Below are 22,589 nucleotides of genomic sequence, written 5' to 3'. Positions count from 1 at the left end.
AAACATTTTATCCTATCGGTCATCATGATACCCACACTCTTCACATCTTCCTACCATCTCTGTGGCTCTTATTTCTCAGTGCCCCTTGAGGTTCCTCTTCTTCCATCTCTATCTTATGCCATGGCTTTTCCTCAGGTCTCTCTCTTCTAGGCCATTCTCTTCTCTCTATAAACCCTGCTGAAGCATCCTGCCCTATGTTCCTGACTGTTGCAATTACCCATGTTAGTTAGGCCTTCATGTAAGATTTCTCTCCTGAACTCAAAGATACTCATTCAGTATTTACTGGCCTCTGGCACTTAGATAACACAGGCACTTCAACCTTCACAGGCCCCAGTGGAACACATCCATCTTCCACCCCCACCTCCTCCTCCTTCTGCATTGCTTCCTTCTACCTCCTTCCCTAATACCGTGACTATCCATCCCATTGTCCAAGCCAGGAATATGGGGATGATCCTAGATTTCCAAGTGTGATACTTTGTATCCATTGTCTTCTCCCTGTTCCTACTGTGCAGACCTCACACCACAGTTACCCTCTGTCGTGTTCACTCTCTTCACCTCCTGATTGGTCTTCTTCTGCCTCCTGTCCTGTTCTCATCCAATCCATTCTTCACTGTGTGCCAACAATGGTGTTTCTAATATACAAATCTGATCTTGATAGTCAAAATCAAAGTCTGGTCTGACACTCAAATTTAAAACCATTCAGTAGCTTCTCGTTACCCCCAGGATAACATCCAAAGTCCAAAGACCAGCTCATACGGCCTTGATGGACTGGTTCCTCCTTGCCTTTTTTAAACTTACCTCTTTCTTCCTGACACATTTCCTTTTCTTTTCCTCCTACTTAGCCTTCGTAGCTTCAGTCTTTCTGAAAATCTTCCAGTCTTCTAATGCTGTTTCCACTGCCTGGTATGCTCTTGTCCCAATATAATTCTTATTCCTCCCTTAGCTGGTCAGCTCCTGTGCATCTGTCAGCTGTCAGTGGAGGGTCAGTTCCTCCAGAAAGCCTTCCTGGAGCGAAGTGCCCTGCTGTGCAATTGGTACCGTCTGAACTTCCCATTTATGCCGTGTCTGACTGCACTTGAACTGCCCAACTGCACTTCACCTTGCAAGTCACGTCAGCTTTGTGTGCCCTTTGTGGTGTCTGACCTGTTTGTGGTGGAGCAACTGGGTCTTGTGTAGGTACTCAAAAATATTTGTGGAAACACTAATAGAAGAAAGGATAAAATCCAGTTGTCAAGTTCTAATTGACTTTGTTGCATGTCTGTCTACTTTTCTGAAAGTATGAGCAACAGAATCTTTACTATCTTTAGACAGAAGTTGAAAGAATACCCATCTTAAAATTAAAAAACAAACAAATGGAACATAATAAAAAATAAAAAGAAAAAAGAAAAACAAACAAACAACAACACCCAACAGTTACTGAGTACCGTGTGTGGGCACTGTGCAAAGAGCTTCACCTGTGCGGTCATTTTGTTCTCACAGTGACCTATGGGGCAGGAGCCATTATTTTCTCCACATTACAGATGAAGAAAATAAGGCTAAGAGAGATAAACAATTGGGCCAAAGTCAGTTGGCAGGGCCAAGATTATATGAAACCCCCAAGCCCCGCCCCCCACAACAAAAGAACTCCATCCAACAAAATGGATGTGTTCAACAAAATGTATGGAATACTTGCTTTGTGTAAAATACCACAAGAGATATATCCACACAATCCCTGTGCTACTTTACTCCAGTGAAAATAACCAGGAATGTTGAAGAAGAGTGGTACTGTTTTGCATTTGGCCAGTTACTACCATCAGCCTGGCAAGAAATATGCTATATACATGGAAGAATATGACTGAGTAAACCAGAAAACTTTCCAGCTTTTCTGCACCAGATACTGTAATTTCATTATTTAGCATAAAATGTGAATGCTAGGTTCATTAACAGTCAAATCCAGATGCAAATGCAAATTGGGAAATATAATGGAAAACCAAATAGCAGATTCTCATTATCTGCCTTTTGTGAAAATCTATGCCAATGTTCTCCTTTGTAACAAGTACTGAATTACAGTACTTCAGGCCTGAGAGAAACCTAGAAATTATTTACTCCAAATCTTACCAAGTATTTTTAAGCTTAAGGTCCAAAGGAAAATAACTAGTAAGTGTAAAACATTGCCAGGACTCAGGAAAACTGATTGGCAGTATCTATGAAAGCTGAACCTATACCTATCCTGAGGCCTAGTCCAATACTCCAAGAAACATACCCAATTGAAATGCTATTATTTTTCACCAAATGATATAGATGGTAATGCTAACAGAGCATTTTTTTTTTTTTTTTTTGCAATAACCCCATACTGGAATCAATCTAGTGAACATCAACAGTAGACCAGGCAAATGAAAATATGGAATATACCATGTAGTGATGAAAACGAAGTACACCTACATACAACGATGTGGATGAATCTCAAAAACATGATGTTGTGAACAAAAGACGTCATAATTTTATCATGATTTTATTTATACAAATTTCAAAAACCTGTCTAACCTAATGTATGATGTCAATAGTAGGAAGAACAGTTAGGGGGTGGGGGTGCCGGAGAGTGATCAACTGGAAGAGGAAATGTTGAAATGCTGATGATTTCTGTCTCTTGTTTTGAGTGCCGATTACACAGGTATGTTCATTTTGTGACAATCCATTGAGCTGTATACTTATTATATGTGCATCTTTTTTCTGCATATTATGTTATACTTCAGCAAAAATCACACCCCTTTCCCCCCAAATGGAGAAACTTAGAACACTTCCTGTTATCCATCTCCTATATTATCAAGAAATTCTCAGGCACAATGGGGAAAACTTATGAATGTTGTGAATCTTAATTCTGCTAAAACTAACATTTGCTTCAGTCATGTCAACAAAAATAAATACTTCAATACTGAAAACGTTTGCTAAAGAAACAAATGTGTTTGATGAGAAAACAAAAAAAACAATATTTCCTTTGGCAAGCATTTGTTGGATTGGAGGTAGCAAACATAAAACTTCCAAGTTGTTACTGAATTTGCTTACACGCTCAGTTTACTCAAGATTCAGAATTTTTGTGGAGTTGTATTTTTTTAAAAAACAAAACAAAACTATAGGGATAAAAATAATTGTAACAGAAATAAAAAAGACTGAATTTCTAAACTGTTGTCCTGGCTATGTTCTAACTATGCACAGATGTGTAAAGCCTGGCATATGATAAGCATTAAAATCTATTTGCTCTATGAATAAAAATATAGTACATTGGGCACTCTTTAGGATATTTCTCATCAATCTTTGTCACAGACAGGTACAATGAGTATTTTTTAAGTACCTGGTAAATAGGAAATCACCTTTACTTCTTTACTATTTTAGTAAATATATAATAGAGAATAATGACTGAAAAAAAATAAAACTCCATCATAGCACTGATTAATATTATTTACAAAGCACCTGTAAATGATAGAACATCATTAAATGATTTATGAAGCAATAAATCATTTAAGATAAAGAAGTTTTCTTAAAGAAAAACTCGGAAGTCATTAAGACCTTAGAAAAATGAACAAAAAAATCTCCTCCCGCCAACTGTATTTAAGAAAAAATTGAGAGTAGTATCACTCTCCCTGGAAGTCATCATATATTAAACTGGTGTCAAGAAAAACTTAGAAAATATTAGCTTTCAGGAAAAAAACACTTGCAATTTATATTTTCTACTTTTAAGTAGTATATTCTTACTATGACTCTAAAATCTGTCCAAACCCCCCATTAACATTTTAAAAGAAAGTTCTCCAGTTCCTACCAAGCAGAAATAAATAACACCTGACAACAGCATTAGGGAGCATAAACATAAAATTACCTGTTATTAAAAACTGAGCACATTTTTCTCAAAGAAATATATTACTCAGCTGTAAATAGTATGTTTGCCATTCACACTAATGTTTCAACATTATGGTTCAATCTTCGAAAAAGCTGACATGGAAAATAATGGTGTAATAAACTAATTCATCATAATGTGCAAAGGAAACCGCTGGAATAAATTGTAATAACCTTTCAAAAACTAGCAGCTTTTAAAAGTATTAATTCCTACTCCAGATAATTGGAAAGGACACCTGGGTGGGTAGGCAATATTTTTTATGGGATTGCTCTGTCAGGAGCTCAGATTGTCTCTGGACTCAGCAATGATCATTTAGCACTAAATGACAGTGAATCTTGCAAATAGGTATTCCTAGATGGTGTTCGCCATAAATTACCAAAGTCAACTCCCCTCAAGGTCAGCCATATGAGAGGGCAGTATCAAACGGCCTTCGTGGAGACCCAGAGTGGTCCTCGGGTTTCTCATAAATGGACAATAGTTGTGTTGGCTGCCATAAAATCAACTTAATGGACTGACAACATAAATTACCATCAAACTTTGACAACATTCGTCCCCAGAAAACAGCTGAAGAATGCTTTTATATCAAAGCTGAAGAAAATGGATAACAAAATGCTTTGCTCTATACCAGATCATAAATATTTTTAACAATTCTAAGTGGGGAATGAATTAATATTAGAAGCTACAATACGTTTTACTTGAGTCATTAAAAACAGCATCTAAGTAATATTAAAATGACACTTGCTTTTTGAAGTAACTACTCTATATCATTGTAATGCAATGGAGTGTGTGTGTGTGTGTGTGTTCTAGGTAAGAAGGCCACATTTGCCTGGCACCGGGTATTTCACAAACCTAGATAACTAAAAAGATTGTTGATGCCTTTCTAGTTTTATTTTCTCTCTCTAGTCCACCGGACCCATAGGTAAGACAGATCCTTGAGCTCTCACACCACTTCGGATAAATCATTAATTCATTTTCTTTATGGCTCAGTTTTTCTATTTGTAAAGTAAAACATATAATTATTATACATGGACATTTCAAAGACAATGTAATTAATCCTAGCAGGAAAGCACCAAATAGACTCTAAACTACTAGAGAATCGTATTAATACATTTGTGAAAATAATGTACTCTGGACAATCAATTAATGACTTTTGAAAGTCAATTGCTAAAAAAAAATATATAACAACAGCTGAACTAAGATACTGGAATTTTGGGGGTAAATTAAACATCATTGTTTAGTCGAGTTTTCATTACTCATCTAATTATGCTTCCATCCTATAACTGCAGTCATTAATGCTGGTAGTCACAGAAGTAGTAATACAACCTAAAGCTACAATTATTCTCCCAGGCATTTCTATAATTGTATTTATTATCTTTTGAAAATCAGGACTTCACTGCAGATTTTGCTAAAAGAAATGCTACAGTGAATAAAAGCAAGATGGTCCTGGCATCCAATGGCATCTCAGACCATGAATATTATGTACAATGTCAAAGAACTCTATATACTTTGTAAACTATAAAAGTTCCCAAGCAGAATGCAAAGTTAGTATATTTTGTGTCTTTCTCCCCCACATCCCATCATCACCTTCTCTCCTGTCTTTCTTTGCACTATTTCTTGCATTTATTCTTTCCCTCTATCCCACTGTCACTTCTGTCTAGAGCCTCATCACCTTAGAACTGAATTATTGTGGTAGTTTCCCTGTTCCTGTTCTCTTTCTACCAATCCATCCTGCCTACTCCTGCCAAATTAATCTTTTTTAAAGCACTCTTTTAATTATGTCATTCTTCTGCTCAAAAATTTTCAATGAGTCCCCATCACCTGGAGGCCAAAGGTCAGAGTCTTTAGCTAGAATCAAAGCCTTTGACTGTCTGGCCTCACCTCCTTTTCTAATCTTGTCTTTTCCAGTTCTCCTGCACAAACCTGTGGGATAATAAATGCACCTGCTGCTGGGCCACTCCCACCATAGTGCCTGCCTGGCAGGTACCATCCATCCTCTCTGCCTAGCCAGTTGCCTTCCTTCTGTGAAGTCTTTTTCTCTGCTTCAACCCATAGTCAGCACCACCAGCCATGAAACTGGAACACTCATTGTTTGTTTTTTGTTTTTTTCTTTTTGTATTAAAATGATTTATTTCACTGTTGCAATATGGCTTAACTTCAGTTTTCATTGCTTAACGGTTTCCATGTCTTTTCTCCCTAATTAATTTGTAAAACTCTTTAAGGGTAGGGGTGTTTGTGTTCTTATTATCTGCCAATCTCCCTAGCATGAAGTTATGAAAATAGTTAGCAATCAGTAGACACTTGTTTAATGAATGAAAGCAAAATGCCTCTCTAGGCTTCTTGCAAGATTAGCATGAAAGCTACTCAGTTGTGCTGGTAACTTGTGGTATTCCAGAGCAGCAATTTCTGTATGTGAGGCAGTCTTCCCGAACCTAATAAATCTGCTTTCATCTTTAAGTTCTTAGTGAAATTCTAGATTATGAAATATAAGCTGAGCACATGAGATTTATAATGTTGGAATATGACTTTAATGTGAACTTGGGCACCATTAGGATAAACACAAAGTAGTGCATATTCACTGAATTAATACTCATTTTCTGAAAGTTCCTTACCAACAGAAAACTCAGTAACTTCTAAACAAAATTAAAATCATTTTAAGAATAAATTCAGAGAAAAAATGGTAAGTATGCAGCAGTGCAGAGGTTTTATTTTATAAATCAGAAATATATTTTAGCTTATAATATTCTGCAGAAAGAATATGGATTTTGGAACTCATCAAGACCTGGGTTGGCAACTCCATTCTGCTGCATGCCATCTTGGATCAGTCACTCAACGCCTTTGAATTCTAAAATTCTCACAAGGCAAATGAAAATATCAATATCCAATTCACTTGAAAAACCTGAGATGAATGAACCCCTTTTGAGCTGTTAATGAGGTTAATGACTTCAAGGGCACCCTGTGGCACCTACCCCCACACCTGGCACGTTAAATAAATGATAGCTACGATAATCATTTTTGTTTTGAAGCTTTTCTTTTTGACTCCTTACTTCCTATTGTTTATGGAGGAAAATGACTTCCCTAATAGTTAAAGAGTATGAGTATAGGAATCGAAAACATCTGGGTTTAACTTGGGGCACTACCATTTACTAGTTGACTAATCTATTTATTAACGGATCTGAGCCCCAATTGTGTAAGTGGGTGTATGAAGAAAACAAAATCTTGCAGGGACATTCTGAAGACTCAAAGTGATCTATTTTAGAGTGTGTAGCACAGAACAAGCACTCTGTTACAGTAGATATTATAATTCTTATGAGTCTTCTCTCAGGTACTATCCTGTTCTATATTAAAGAACCCATGTTCATTAATATTTTTTAAGTAAAAGTAGGAAAATTTTCCTCTATTATATTTCACTACTTTGCAGACAAACATAATTTGGTATTATAATTATTCTTATAAGTAATATTTGTATAATGACTTATAGTGCACAAAATACCTTTATAACTTAAGACTATGCTCTAAAAATGTTCCCCAAATTAGTCACTCTTCGCTGTGATTACTACAATCATTACTCTGGCAACCCATTCTACCATTAAGATGTTCAATAGTGAACAATAATGATAAACTTCAAATATTAAGGCAGCTACTTAAAAAAAAGTTAAGCGTGTTATTGTTATAGGCCTATGTTTTTAGAAATATTTGGCAGTTAAAATTGGTTAGATGAAACTGAGCGATTGGTCACAGATTCTCCATCTCAGCAGTGGAGGCGTTCTCCAGGCAGGCTTTAACAAAAGACCCTTAACAGAAGTGGTTTCTTAATTTCTCTTTGACTTCTTGAATATTGTTTAAAATATCAGTTAGTTTGCCTATTGTCACTGAGGTTAAAATACAATTTAAAAAAATCTGGTAGGTGGTTTCTGGAACTTACCATGTCAACAAATGAAAAGAAGAAACATGGGTAACTTTCTTACATCACAGATTAGATCAGATGCTGAGATTAATGACTTATTATCTAAACTCAGTAGGAATGCAATTAAACGCTAAAGAATGGAAAGCACCCTACAGTTCATAAGACTAAGCTGTTTCTACTAGCAGAGTAACTTAACTGAAGCACATGCTTAAAACTCATCAAATACATTACTTCCCTTAACATTTACAGGGTCAAAACCAGACATCAGCCACAACTTGAAGTGCCATTAGTTGTTCTGAAAAACTTTCAGACAGACCGCTTCAAGAAGCAGCACACTGGTTTCCACGAAGGCCCCTGAGGTGTTTCATGTACACACGCACCTTGAGAACCAAGTGGTTAAGGACAGCATTACTCTTAATCCTTCAGATGAGGAGCCTGCCAAACAACCATTCTTTACACAAGGTATACAGCTCCTTATGCAACAGTCCTCATTTCCACTGTTTTATCCTCTATTCAGTCCTTGGTTTAGTGATTCTGGCCATTATACCTACACTTTAAAACATGATGTGACATATTACATAGGTAAGCGCCACTTAGTAACTGATAAGTGCACAGCATTGGATTGGCATGGGGGAGCAGTCTTTTCTAGACCTGCTTCCAAAATCCCTCCATAGGCATGGCATTTGCTTGTTTTTGGCCTTTGCTTTCTTTCATTGCCTCTACGTTCCTCCTATTACCTGCTATGCATATCAAATGACTTGGGGGGCTTCTAAACTGTTTCGGTGTCTATTTTTACCAGACCCATTAACTAGAACTTATGTTTATAGTATCAATGATAATTTCAAAGCCATTTTACAAATGAAATATTTTGATCTTCATGATAAGGTGACATGAGATGAGGAAACAGGCATGAAGAAGTTATCTGATGTGCCTGAGTCACTTGACACCAGTGTCTGAATAGAGTACCTCCCTCCTGACTCTGAATTTGGGCTCACTTCGTCCCCGTTACTACTTCATCATTTGTTGGTCTTTGGATTAGACTTGTGTTAGAAATTCCTTCTCACCAGTTGTGTGATTTTTAAATATATTGGTTAAACCTTTAATTTTAGCTTCCTTGTTGGTAAATGGGGGGATAACAATACCTACTTCATAGGGTTACTTTGATGATTAAATGAAATGGTATACGTAAAGTAAAAAACCTAGAATAAGGTAAGTGTTCAAAAATGTTAGTCCTTCCAATCCCCTCTTGGGGAGTCCTCACCTAAAGGTAGTTCCCTTAGGTCTACAGAGGATCTCTGAAGTTACTCTGTAATCCAGTGGTGGGCCAGGAGAGCTGAGTATATTAACGTTATCACTTGGGTGACAACAGTTCATTGAACCAAGGATTTATCAGTCATCTACTATACCCCAGCACAGTGCTAAGGACTACAGATGCACAAAAGAAGTAGCAGCAGCCAAGGAATTTTGGCAGTGGCAAGAACCAGACCTCATTTCCTAGAAAATAAAGATACTCCAAGAGAGGCTAGTCTGCCAAGTTCAACAGGGCTTTTTGAAAATTCTCCCAAATAATTTCAGATAGAATACAATGATTTAAAAGCTTATACATGTTAGAGTTGACTCCTGAATGGCACATTCGGCCAAACCCCAAAGTGTTATTTTTGTAGGCAGTGGTACTGTGTCCAGACCATATTATGACATGGGGTGAGGAAGGGAGCATGGAAGAGCCGATCTCAAAGGGACCTAGGAAAGAAAGGTTTAAAAACGTGTGAGATGTTTCTGCTCTGTGTTTCCATGACTTTAGTCACCTAGATTATAAAACACTCTAGGGCAAAACTACCCATTTGGTATTTTCTCTGTCCTTCTCCTTCAGTGCCTGGGAACAGAAATATTTGTTGAGCTGAATTTTAGCCTCCGAGTCAAACCAAACAGATGAACAAACAAACAAACAAAGGTAATTATGATTCCACCGCATTTGGATTAGCCCATAAGAAAAGTATTTACAGTCAACTAAAACATTGCACATCGAAAAGATTTTTCAAGGTCAAATCTAGTGAAATCTCAGCATAATTTGGTTTAAGCTATACATTTCATCGTTAGCAACAGTAACTGGTGTGTGAGGCAATGTGCAGTGTGAAACAACCCAGGGTTTAAGGTCAGACAATTTGGCTCTCATTCTGCCTCTTGTGATTTTGGGCAATGACCTGACCTCTCAGGGCCACAGATTGCTTCTTTTTAGAATGGGAATAATGTGATCTTATCTTATGACATTATTGAAAAACTTAACTGAGATGGACTGTTACATGTATACACTAATTAATAGGTAACAATTTTTGAGCATTCAATAAGCATTAGACTATGCTAATCACTTTTTATTTATCTAATTTAAACTTTACCATAACTCAAGGGGATGGATGTATTAATTATTCCCATTTTAGAGATAAGGAAATTGAGGCACAGAAAGTTTTTGTAAGAACCTTGCCACCGTCAGTTACTAGCTGGCTGAACAGGAACTCAAACTCAGCCTCTGGCAGGCTAGCTGCAGATCTATGTTCTTAACCATCTTGCTTTGTCGCCCTGCTCTGTCAGAGCAGCTCATTACATGCCCACTTCTCACCCTGGATTCTGGTATAAAAAATGCAACAGATCCCACCTTTCCAGAAATAGCTAGTTACCCTGAGGACACAGGGCACATGCATAAGGAGAGACAAAGTCATACACAACACAAGTTGTCAAATGTCAGAGCGGGGTATAACCACAAGTTCTGTGGCGGTCTGGAAGGAAGGACATAATGGGGATGGAAAACTGGCACGATTTTGTAATATAGGTGGGACTTGACTTAGGTCTTGGAGGAAAAGCAGAATTAAAGCCAGGAAGGAGGATTTGGGGAAGCTGTTTCAGAGAGTCAGGACAGCAAGGACAAAGGCTCTCCGTGCTCGGGAAATAAGGCTTGGGGTCAGTGGGGAAGGTTTCTATATGGGAACACGGAAACTGGGGAACAAGAGACACGTTAAAGTCATCTTTTAGAACGTTTGAGAAGCCCAGAGAGGAGGGAGGACCCCCTATGTGAGAGCCACCGGGGGTTTCTGAGAGGCGGTGTGTCTGTGCGCACGGGTGCCGTGTCATGCCGAGCAGTGCTTTCCAAAGGCTGATGAGAAGGCAGATGTATAACCCATGGGGGGGGAGGAGGACTGACAGTCGGGTAACGGATAGCACGTCAGTGTTCAGTACACATACCTACATTCAGACACTTCTCGTGATCAGGTGATGATTATCTGGTTGGTGGGTATTCCATGGCCTCTTCTCACCGCCTCCGGTCCTTTCCGCTTGTTTCCTGCTTGTTAGCACCTGGGGGTGGAGATGGAGACAAAGCGATTTTCCAGTGAGTCTTTTATTTTGTTTTAATCATTATTTTTTTGCTGCTCCTTAGCAGCTGTAGTTAAAAATGTGTTATGGGCAGAAGAAGAAGTATGTCTTGGATGATCAGAACATTTCCTTCTTTCTTTCTCTTTTCAAATGGTACTTCCAGTGCCTTTATTAAACAATTTGCTGATGAAGAGCAGAGCTCACATTTGAGCCTAACCCTGGAATATGCAACTGTTAATTCCCTTTGATTAGAGATGGACTTGTAAATTGGGGGCTACCCACATGCACTTTCAGATAACGTTCCTGCAGCAGAAAATTGTTTCTGATCTGGCTGTTGAAGTTTTTAGGTGAGAGAGGTTAAATGTACTCTACTTAAAGATGCCCACATTGTGCATCTCAGACTACCTTTTATAGCCGTATGATGATTATCCACACAAATCATTTTTACCTTTGCTACCACTTGAATATATTAAGCACTTGCTGCTTCTTCCTAAGTTGAATATAGAACACTAGGAGACCTGAGTAATTCTTTAGCTGCAGAGTACATGGTTGGCTCTAAAACTAAAGTGCTGTATTAGATTAAAAAAGAAAGAAAGAAAAAGATGAGAAAATGAAACAGACTGCAATGAAACAGGTTTGCAATGCCAAACTCTTTTTTTTTAAAGTAATATTTCATTGTTTTTTCCAGGCTATTATTAAAGAGTGTATATGACATCTAAATAGACTGTAGGAGCCCAATCCCAATACATCATTATCACTAATATATATTTAATAGTAGACATAAAATTGTTCTTTTTAAAGTAATATTTCATTGTTTTTTCCAGGCTATTATTAAGAGTGTATATGACATCTAAATAGATTGTAGGAGCCCAATCCCAATACATCACTATCACTAGTATATTATTTAATAGTAGACATAAAATTGTTCTGGTCCAAAATGGCCAGAATATGCATCTTTTACACATACACACTTTTTTTTTTTAAGTTTTGCTCTTTTTTTTTTTTTTTAAGATTTATGTATTTATTTTAGAGACAGAGCAAGAGAGGTGCCTGGGTGGCTTAGTCGGCTAAGTGTCTGCCTTTGGCTCAGGTCATGATCTCAGGGTCCTGGGATCGAGCCCCACATCAGGCTCCCTGCTCAGTGGGGAGCCCACTTCTCCCTCTTCCTCTATTGCTCCCTGTGCTTGTGCATGCTCTCTCTCTGTCAAATAAATAAAGTCTTGAAAAAAAAGAGAGTGAGAGCAAGAGCATGTGGGGGGAGGGGCAGAGGGAGAAGGAGAGGGAATCCCAAGGAGACTCCACACTGAGCGCGGAGCCCGACGTGGGGCTCGATCCCAGGACCCTGAAATCATTACCTGAGTCGAGATCAAGAGTCAGATGCTTAACCGACTATGTCACCCAGGCGCCCCCCCGCCACACCTTTTTCAAGAAAAAGACAAGACTTTAAAATTGTATACACTTGGCTAATAGCCAGCTACCAAATCTCTCGTATCTCTTCTCTGATTAACACACTTTCATACATTATTTCCAGTTCTTCTACTTGAATCCTTGTCCATTCTCCACCTCACTACCCCAATACTGCCCAAACAGTTCCAGAGAAACCAGAAAACTAGTAGAAAAAAAGTACATTTGGTTATTTCAGGACATGGCACACATCGGTAGTGTCTACTTATTAGCCAGAAAACTGGATCCATTGCTTGTGAGAACTTCTCACATGCTCAGAGGCTGCTGACCTCAACAGAAGACAAAGCAAAATGAAGCCTCAACCACTCTGCTTCTCAATTTGTTTGAGAAGCTAGAATTACTTCTAAAGTTCCCAAATAAACAGAAATCATTATAATTGTGAATAATTAAAATGCTAAACTCAAGAGGGCACTCAACATTCATTACTTTGCAGAACTCATCCCCTAAGGGTAGTACCTTCAATTAGTTCAGTTTTTACAACAGAAGAAAAATGTGACAATCAGTAATTGCAGGTATTTAGCGCAAGGAACAAAACAAGCTAACTTGCCTTTAAATCAGTTTTTCTCAGCCAGCAGAGGCACTGCTCTCTTTTGGATTTTTAATGTCTATACTAATTCCAGGATACAGAAAAGCAATAGATGGCAGGATAGCAGAAAAATGTACCGGCCTCAAAGTGCTAAGGAGATGCACAGCTTTATCCACTATTTGGAATAGGTTAACCTCCTCTATAAAAAGTATAATTTTTTCTTACAAAATATACCCATTTTTTTGCAGTAATAAATGCTATTACAATGATTAGGGTTTTTCTTAGATGTTTATAGAACTAAAATATTATGTCATGTTGGAAATGGTTTAGCAAAGAGTAGCTACAGTTTTGTATCTAAGAGACTGCAGCAAAGCAGATTTTTTTTCTTTTTTTTTGCCTGAGTCAATTTCAAATTGACAACAATGACCCAAGAAAGGGTTATCTTTTACTAGCTGCCACTTTGGGGAGATACATTTTGTCTTTCATTTAAGTAGAGGAAAGAATTCGTTAGAAATGTGTTGCAAATAGATTCAGAATGATAAATCTCAAGTTACCAATTCCACTTTTAATGGTGAGTTGTTTGTTACATATGGTATGTACTTTTAACCTCGTAGGTACTAACAGTCTATATCATCAAGGATATGATTATTTGAACTTCAAAGGGATCTAAATTTTATAAACTAGTTTTGGCTTTAATACATTTAGGAGAAACCACTGTTTTTAGCAAATGATTCGTAAATGTGTAACAATCGGTGTTAAAAAAAAAAAAAAACCTTTGAGTCAGTGTGATAATGGAACTAGAACATGTTTTCAAGGAAATGTTCTGACTTGAACTTCTCTTCAAACACACAACATTGTTTATATACCTAGGAACCAAGAGAGAGCAGGTTTGGGAACTTTAGAAATAATTCTAGCTTCTCAAACATACTCGCTTACAGAACATGAGGAAATTCTAAGCACCCACAATAACCACTGTTTCCTGGTGCGGTGAAGAACTACACCGGGAATATCCTACCCCTCTGTGTGCTGTGCTAAGCTGTGCCAATCTGTCTATTAATGATAGTGCTACCATTTATTAGTTACTAAATATGTGTTGGCACTGACCTAAATGCCTCATGAGCTGGTATCATTAGGCCCATTTTATAGGTGAACAAAAGACCAAGGGAGTCTAAGGCACCTGCCCAGGGCCGCGTAATTAGTAGTGATGGAGGCGGGTACAAAACCTCACTCTATAGCTCTGCACCTCACTGTCCCAGCTCTCCAGCTAAGAGCTCTAAAGGAGGCATTTTCAGTTGTGAGATGCTTACAACCACCACCACTACCACAACAAAATACCTATCCCTTGCAATAATAGTGTGAGTTAATTAAAAGATGAAGTCAACACATTTGGCTCAGCTATTAGGAATTAAAATCTATTGCTCCCAGTATTAGTTGTCTCTCATATCCATATGCACAGAATTTTCTAGTATTTTATTAAAACCTGGCTTGGGCCTCCTACTCTCCAATGAACCCTTCTAGTGGGGGAATCTGTTCCTGCCATTCTCTGATATTCGCTCAAACCTTTTGCATCCCCTCCCACCCTTGAGGAATTTTAATTCTGAGCAGGCTCAGCTTACACATGAAACGAAGTTACATAGAATGTTTCTCTTCTTTTCACACTAGTACAATTAGGTGGCATTCCAGGATGCCTTAAGCTATACCGTTTCTCAATTACCTCAACTGCCATCTGTTTCTATTTCTTTCAGCCCTTCTCCCTGGTACCCTAAACAATGAATGATATTCCCACTCAAGAGCCAGACTTAGTGCGTTCTCTGGCAAGGATGTGGGTAACGTATAGAGAATACCCCTCCTATTTCAATAAGACGATATGAGGTTTGATCAAAGCCAATTATCTGTTGATTTGCAGTTTAACATTCCAACTATCCACCCTTATCTTAATTCTGGAAATCCTCAGAAGGTCCAAAGCATTGGATCCATCACAAATTAATCATAATGGGGAAGTACTATTTGAAGAATGAGGAGGGGGAGACAGACATACAGGGGCATCTGCTTTGTCAATCTTGCTAAGGCCTTCAAATGCCATCTGTTTTCCGTTCTTTTCTGGCTACCATCTTTCCCTAGGTTAAAAGATTTTAAAATGTGGAAAAAAACCTTGAAAACAAGCTTGAGATTTTAATTCTGTATTTCATCTGCCAAAGAGCAAACTACAGTTAGCCTCAGCAAGTGTTCCTAATAGATAAGGGAGTTGTTGCTTCACATATAATTACATTGAGTCTAACAGTAGACATAGCCAACCGTATCATCTTCATACAATCAGAAGTGCTAGTAAGTCTGAAAGGCATCCATTTTGAGGAGCGTCCAAGCTACTTTTATTTTACTTCAAATAAGGGTTATCATGGAATAAAACTGATAATTCTTTGGGGGAACAATTTTTGGAATATAAAAAAAAAGTATGAAAGGTAAATGAAACTGATGGTTGTGAATGGCAGTTAAGTTCAGGCATTTTGTGTTCTTTTGTGTTAGCTTTGGAATGTTAAACAGGTCAGGTTCTTTGTAAAAGAAAACATTTTATTCAGAACATTCTCCCATGAAAGCCCCCTTTGACAAAGTGTCATTTTTTGATATATTAGTACATGTCTGCCCACATTTTATATTCAAAAAAGGCAAGCAATGTTTTAACAACTTTTGACAAGCGTAGGGAATTAAACTTGCACAGAATCGACTCAAAGTGTAATGCTATAGCCTGTTACATTTTCTATTTTGTACTTCTTCCTGGAAGACCACAACATTTTTAATTATATCAATTTCTGGTTGAAAAAAATGCAGAGAAATTAAAGGTGTGTAATTAGAATAGGAAACATTTAAGTCATCAATAAAATACGTTTTAAGCATAAAATTCAAAATGTGTTGAGAAAAAGAGCTACAGAAACAGTAGTCAGTGAGTTATAAATATGTAACAGGAGCTAAGTCAAAGAATTTTCTAGAAAACTAGCCAAGGAATCTCAAGAAATTCAGCTACCTCTTAATTACACTTACAGGTTTCCTACCCATTCATAAATTTCAAAATGAAATCATCTTTTGTTTTTTGGCAATTCAGGCTCTGCCTACTGAAAACTTCTCTTGGATACCCAAGGGCACCTCAAGGCAACAAACTGCCCTTCATCCTGTGTCCCTCTGACTATGACCCTGCATGACTGCTCTCTGGCCTCTTCTGTCTCTCCTCCACCCTTGCTCATTCTTTCATCTAGAGCTTCTGCTAATTCCCTGAATATGTCAGGTATCTGGCTCCTCTGCCTACATCACTCACCCAATTGGCTCAACTAATTTCCCCTCTTGCTTTTTGATCTCAGCTTAGAGGTTACTTTCCTCTAAGGAGGATTTCTCTGATAATTCTCTCTCTAGGTGTCTTTTCCCTAGATCCGGTAGAACCCTGTTCTCTCCAATCTAAGTCCCCGTCATACAGTGATGTCACCGCCTCTTTATTTCCCTGGATGGTCAACAGACTGGAAGCTCCAGGAAGGCTAAGACCATGTCTATTTTGTTTACTGTTGAATCTCTACTGCTTAGACAAGCGCTTGGGATAGTCTAGATGCTCTTAAACACTTTGATAAACAGTTTAATGAATCATTTGAGTGAAAAGTTCATATATGACCAATATATACTTTTTCCCTCTTGGTGATATAACACACAGCGTTAAATGTAACCACTTTAAAAAATATGTTAGTTTATTTGAGTTGGCACATGTTAACGTTAATGTTTCCATTTGATGATGTCATCTAGCTGGAAAAACAAATTTCACATTTCAGTCCAAGGGCTTTTTTATACCACTTTTCTCTGCACAGAAAGTACAAGGTGGGTAAGCTCTGTTAAGCTCTGGAATGCCATGCTTGGACTTGAGTTTAAGATACAGACTTTTAATGGCAACCATAAGGGTAAACTGAAAGGGGACAGAAAGGATTTATGAAGAATAATGTATAACATCTGAAAGAACAGAAGGTCTTGCTTTAGAGGTCGCTGTGTCATTATGCTGTGGTAACTTCTGGGGGTGGGGGTGCTGTGACTGGAAAAGGAGAATAGTTAAAGTCAGGACCTCTTAGTGAGTCAGGGGAATGGAGCTGGAGGAAGAGGGCATCTTATGAATATTGTTATTAGATAATCAAGAGCTGTAATAATCAATATTCTCTTGAAAGGACCTTAAATCTAATGAAGCAGACGTGGATAACTAAATTATGATTATGACAAATTCAGGGAATTGGTTCAGGGTTCTTTGCATCCAAAATTCAAATAAGTAATCAAAGTGAAATTGCATTAGCTGACCTCCTCAAACCACCTCTGAAATACAGGAGGCATTTATTAAGAATACCCCAACCAAATAAAAGCATGACATAAGTGCTTCCATATTTCACAAATGCCTTTGGCTAAGGGGGAGGGTGGATGGAGTTGGGTGTGGGTGGGCCGGTATGAGGGGAAGGACACAGAACGAAGAGAAGGAGCTCTTGCAAAGAGATAAGTGGAACTCTTATTTTTTTAAAATTGCCACAGCAGTACTTCTCTTAAGTCAAGATTAAAAATACGACGAGCTTATGGAATGTTACCTTCGATGGCAAAAGTTATATAAAACAATTTTTATTCCCGTATAAATTACTTAACACGGGTGCCACTGGTTTTACAGATTAATGTTGGCACCGACAGGCCATCATATATAAAAGAGAGTCTTTCCCTGTATTTTTTAGCCTTCAGCCTTCAGTATTTCTCTGTCTCTTTAGTAAATTCTTATTTCTTATTTTGCAATATATTGTAATAGTTCACCATGGAGTTGTTTTCACCGGCTCCCTTCGGGGCTTCCTGGGGCCATCGTGTGGATGGTAGCAGCCAACAATTACAAGGGCAGTAACAATGATGAATAAATTAAAGCACAGTGCATATAGTCCCCATCAAAGAGCTACATTTGTTTTCCTGAACTGTATTTTCATCTCAAGGACAACCCCCCACCTTCATCTCTTTCCAAAATGCTTCTTTATAGCAATTCTCATTTCAAAAGGGTGCTTCAAATTGATTCTGAGGGATTTAAGTTCTCCACACTCTTTTCTGGCAATATGCTTTTTATCAGATCAGCAAAAACAATGTGAAAACACCTGTCACAGTAATTTCAAATGTCTATCATCTACCAAATTACCCATAAATGATCTAGGGTTGCAAGGTGGTCCTTGAATGAAGGACTTTTTCAAGAGAGACGAACCAATACTGCTGAAAATATAAACGGGGACATTGCAAGAAAAAGCCACTTGTAGCATTTGTGGAAACTTACAGCTTTTATTTTTATCTTTAATCAGAACCAAGAGAACATATCTGAAAGAACTAATTTTGCTTTTCATTCACACAGCGCATTATATATACATGCACGCCTACTCTCAGGTATAGACATCATTCACCAATCAAGTAAACTCCACAGGGCTGTGGCTGGAAATGGGAGTCAGACTGGCAACAAAGCATTTCCTGAAGGCCTACCCAGGGTAAATGATAAAACATCTACACCTTACCCCCGCCTCCCACCAAAACAAAGAAAGGTATAATTGTTGAATATGTACAGGCTTTTTTTTTTTTTTTTTTTAAAGCACAGAGAAAGCTCTGGGTTATACATTTATTTTTTATTTCGACATACCAACTATTTTCTGTGGTCTTAACTTGCATGCTCGTTACTCTCAAGAACTGGTATGCTTCGAGGTGATTCTATAGTGCAGCCAGAGTTGAGAATCCTGCTCTTAAGCCTTCCGCTCTGCAATTTGGTGATAAACTCCCTTCCCATTTTCGTTCCAGTCATCTGTGCACATCTGCATTTCCCTTTCAACCGAGTAAGCCCTTCACCAGGGTTTGAAAGTTACGTATTTCCTATCCCATCCCACCTTCTGTGCTCAGAACTTGCAATGCAAATTTACTGTAGTTCGAACGGGAGGTATTATACATTTTAATATCCAGATTTAAAGAAACAAGTATGTATCAAAATAGTGTTTACATTTCTTATCTAAAAAAATAACACTTGCAATGGCTAGGTCTTTTGACATGGGGTTGCTCTTTTATAGGAAATAATATGGTATGAAGGGCAATGGAAAAACTTATCCTTTTACTCTTAGATTCAGCGTATTTCAGACTTAAACTTACAGGAACATAATGATGGTATATTATAATCACTCTAATATTCCTAAAGGTTTGACATTTTTAAAGAGTGTATATAATATTCAGGTGGGGTTCAAATGAATCTAACCATCCTGCTGCTGTTTTGTAAAATGGTAGTGTGGGTAAGGACAGCAATATTCAACCCTCAAAGGGCAATAAAGAACACTCTTAAATGTGCCTTATTTCTAACTATGGTGACACATTATAGTGCTCTTTGTCAGCACTTTACTGGTTTTACAAGAATAAAAACAAATACTGAGGTCTTTACTCTGAAATCCATTTCTAGAATTTATCTTACTAACAAAGGACTTAGTCCTGTGAGAGGTGTTCTAGTTATAAAAGAGGAGCTTCTCTTAAGTAAGAGTTTATTTGCTATTTGAAGGGCTATCTTTATTTGGCAGTATTAATTTATAAGTGTGCATTAAATGCAACAAACTCTAAAATCATACCTTTCCGTGATCCATGTGATAAACCAAACAGAAGAGACTTACTGAAATAAACTTACTTTTCTATTGTGGGCAAAACTGGTACACATATGCATTTACAAGGGAAGAAGAAAAGAAATCCAAAACTTTTTTAAACATGGAAAGAATTTTGGACTAAGTCCAATTTGTTTTCAGCATTGTTTCCAGTAGTTCTTTATTGACCACAATTGTGTATTCATCGAAGTTTTGCAAAAACACTTACTCTTACTTTTCCCTTTCTTTTATTTAGGCATAAAATTATGGGCAGCTTATTTCAGCGCTTCCCTTAGCTGTTTTGATTTTGGATTGTGTATACATGAACTCAGGTTGCCTCATAATAATAAAGGAAAATAAGGCACACTTCCAAAGCAACAAAAGAACAACCTATTTCACTACACTGTTATTGTGGAGAAGTGTCTTGGAGAATGCGTTTTTTTAGATATGAGAAATGGTTTATTAATCATAACCAAATCCAATCAGCCCTACAGAGGGATGACAAAGAATGAAAAACACAACAAATAACATGGTAAATAGCCACCAAACAAAACAAAATCCACTCTGCAATTATTTATGCAGCCAAGGTCCCCCATATTTTAGTTTGCCTTCTGAATCAAGAGGGAAAGATGAATATAAAAAAAGAGATCACACATACACCCCAAGACTAAGGAGGTTCCCAAAACTGTCTTACACAGACTTCCACAAATGTTGAGAAGGGGAGCTGGGAACACAAAGGGGCCCCTTTTTCAGAAAGTAACATTGTGAAGCTTTAATTTCCCAAATTGTTTAAAAATCTGTTTTTCTCCTTGCCAGGCTGAGATTTTTTCAGAAACAAGATTCAAGAAAGCAAATGAAACACTATGGGAAAATGGATAGATCAAGGTATACTTCTTTTTAGGACAAGAATGCTGTCTTATATAAAGCCTGTCTTTCTAGAGGGGAGAGATGTGAAGGAGAAGAAAAGCTTTTAGAGAATAAGGGTGACAAGATGCCATGTCAATATGAGTCCTTCGTGCATTTTTGGGAAAAAGAAACGAGCAATATTTATCATACCTGTGACAAGCTATTTGGCAGCATATGTTTCCTTTGTCTCTTTTTACATATATTTAGCCATTCCCCGAACTGTGTGAGTTGCCCAGAACAAGACCTTTTTGTATGTAGGACATGGCTGGGGACTCAGGAGCCTGCCAAGTTCAGGTTCTTGTCATTAGACTTATTAACTATCTAGAACGTAAGCTCCATGAGGGTAGGGTTTTTTTTTTTTTTTTCTTTTTTCCTGTTTTGCTCACTGCTCTATCTCTGGCACCTACAATCTTGCCTGGCAGAGAGTACGTATGCAGTAAATCTTTGGCGTATGAACAAACGAATGTAGACCAGTTTAGACCCCAAGTTCTCTGGCTTTGGCTACTACACATAGTTGCCAATTCATAAAGATGTTAGCCTGTACTAACACTATGCTAAATACTAATCATTTAATTCTCACAATGACTATGTGATAAAAGCATTGTTATCTCCATTGTGAGGTACTAGAATTAGAATAAGGTAGTTAAGTAACTTGCTTAAAGTCTTGCAACTTATGGAAGGTAGAGAAAAATAAGTTAACGTAGTTAAGTCGAAAGCCGAAGCTCTCACTCACTATGCCAAATCCTGCTTCAGTGCTCCTTAGTTGATGACTCTGCCCCATGCATAGTCTCAGTCTTGCCTTTATTCGGATCCCTGCTCTCACCTAAACACTGCTCTAACTCTGGTCTTGGGATCCTGCACTGGGCCTGGTGCAGGCTTTGCTTCAACATTCCTATCTCCCCAGGACACTACTGTGGTGTTGTCTTAGCTCAGGCTGCCACAACAAAATCCCACAGACTGAGTGGTTTAAACAATTTGTTGTCTTACCGTTCTGGGTGCTGAAAGTCTGAGATCATGCTGCCAGCACAGTCAGGTTCTGGTGAGACCTCTCTTCCTGGCTCGCAGAAGGCTGCCTTCTTACTGTGTGCTCACATGGTCTTTCCTGGGTGCATGCATGTGGAGAGAGAGAGATCTTCCTCTCTCTTCATGTGAGGCCACCAATTCTACTGGATTAGGACCCTAATCCTTATGACCTCATTTAACCTTAATTACCTCCTAAAAGTTCTTTCTCCAAATACCATCACACTGGGGGCTAGGGTTTCAAATTATGAATTTGTGAGGGATACAATCCAGTCCACAGCAAGTGCCCTGAGTTAAAACTATCCGGAACAGTAACAACCAAATACACTCCATTTCCCTGCTTTGAATCACATGATTCACTGTCATACTTGCAGGAATAACTCTTTTGTCACCTTTTCTGTTCTTGCTATGTTTACTTCAGTAATCTAGAGATTAAATATGCATATTTCAGTCAAATATGTATTGGATTTGAAGAACTGTTCAAATTCGAGTCATGCAATCTTCCAACAATAATCCTCCGGGGGCTCCTTGACCTTTCCAGAGTCTTCCAGAGCATTACAGAGGAAAACACAGACATGGGGTCATACACTTGAGTGCTAACCCTCCTTCTGGCTGACAGAGAGAACATGGTAAAATTCACAAAAATATATATTTGAAAATTATTGTGTAATCTACCAAATCACAGATACTTCCTGCTTCCCAAAGGGAAATTTCATAGATATCATGTGGCCTAACATCGTGTCTAATGCTCATCATATTGATGTGCTATTTTCCTTCATATCACTGAGAATCTGTTCTGAGTGGACAATGATCACAGGGTAAATACAACCCTAAATACAACCCTAAATGTTCCTTGGGATATCTTGAGTATTTCCTGGAATTTTCCAATTGGATCTCAGAATCAGA

The 22,589-nt window shown here is 37.9% G+C and overlaps 1 protein-coding gene across 6 annotated transcripts in view; it reads right to left on the bottom strand.

Annotated features, from left to right (window-relative positions):
• Positions 1–22,589, bottom strand: part of HS3ST5 (heparan sulfate-glucosamine 3-sulfotransferase 5) — a 266,124-nt gene that overhangs the window by 97,934 nt on the left and 145,601 nt on the right. For 5 of the 6 annotated variants that reach the window (XM_027603927.1, XM_027603930.1, XM_027603925.1 and 2 more), the window contains one exon: positions 11,007–11,117. The gene's annotated coding sequence lies outside the window, so the exon portion shown is untranslated. The remainder of the gene's footprint in view (positions 1–11,006; positions 11,118–22,589) is intronic. The other variant, XM_027603929.1, reaches the window with a different exon arrangement.

The sequence above is a fragment of the Zalophus californianus genome, chromosome 7 (genome assembly GCF_009762305.2).
Source record: "Zalophus californianus isolate mZalCal1 chromosome 7, mZalCal1.pri.v2, whole genome shotgun sequence".
Taxonomy (NCBI): Eukaryota; Metazoa; Chordata; class Mammalia; order Carnivora; family Otariidae; genus Zalophus; species Zalophus californianus.
Note: the sequence above shows the minus strand (reverse complement) of the source record. Positions and strands in the feature narration are given on the sequence as shown.